General features: G+C 36.5%; 1 pseudogene; it reads right to left on the bottom strand.

Annotated features, from left to right (window-relative positions):
• Nucleotides 1–412: 412 nt before the first annotated feature.
• On the bottom strand, nucleotides 413–832 carry LOC138172573 (fatty acid-binding protein 5 pseudogene; annotated as a pseudogene).
• Between the last annotated feature and the right edge of the window lie 235 nt (nucleotides 833–1,067).

The raw sequence follows: 1,067 nt of genomic DNA, 5'->3' as shown, positions 1-1,067 counted from the left end.
ACTCAAAATCTTGTGGAAATGAATGATGTAAACTATAAATAAACATAAAATTTAACTTAAAAAATCACTTGCTGAAATTGAAGCTAAATAAAGAAATTATAAAACGGTGAGATGACTAAAAAAAATAAAGACATTATAAAGCTTTTTGGATCACTCTAATCTTCCCCCAAAACAAAGGTCTATTCTTTTTTTTTTTAACAGTATAATTCTTTATTTACTAGCCAAACCAATCCTAATTACATCAAAACTTGGAAATAAAACCATTTACAATTAGTGAGTCACTGAGATAACAGACCACAGTGAGGAAGAGAAGAAGCAAAAAGCAAGAGAGTTTGGTTGGTGAGCTTGCTCATTGAACTGAGCTGGTTCATTCGTAACAGCAATTCCAGTCCCATGTGAAGAAAGAATTTCTTCACTCAGCCTTCTCATAGACCTCATGGAAAGTCACATTGTTCATAACGCAGTCCACCATTAGCTTTCTGTCTTCTATTTTTCTTGTTATCATACTTTCCTTTCCATCCCAATCCTGTAGCTGGATCAATGTATCATTTTCAAGGGTAATAAGAGTCTGAGTTTTCTTACCATTGGCTGTGGTTCCATCAAACTTCCCACCAAATTTAAAAGAGAATTGTGTAGTTTTTATGGTGCTCTCAGTCTTAATGGCAATTACATCATTTTCAGAGATAAAAACATCTAGTTTAGCTATTCCAGCCATTTTCCTCGGGGCCATCCCCACTCCCAATTCCTTCATGTACTTGTCAAATCCTTTACTTTCCACCAGGTGACATTTGCCCAGCAACTGCTTGGGAAAGACCATGGTGATTCAGGTCAGAAGAGGAGGAAGAAATCCTGAGAAGAGCAGAGAGTCCCCTGAAAGGTAGAGGACCAGCGTGCAGTGGGCCTATTATCCTTCCAATATCAATATTCATCAGTATTGTTACATGTCTACTAGGTTGGAATAAAATATTCTGAAGAATTAAAAATGAGTGTCACTCAGAGGGCAATAGAGAGACTCCTAATGCGTGTAAGTAGGGTATTATAATGTAACAAATAAGTGACTGCTGTAA

The sequence above is a fragment of the Petaurus breviceps genome, unplaced genomic scaffold, assembly GCF_028583685.1.
Source record: "Petaurus breviceps papuanus isolate PSGF00001 unplaced genomic scaffold, PetGlider_PUasm1.0 128, whole genome shotgun sequence".
Lineage (NCBI taxonomy): Eukaryota > Metazoa > Chordata > Mammalia > Diprotodontia > Petauridae > Petaurus > Petaurus breviceps.
The sequence above is the reverse complement of the archived record's forward strand: the minus strand, read 5'-3'. Positions and strand labels throughout refer to the sequence as shown.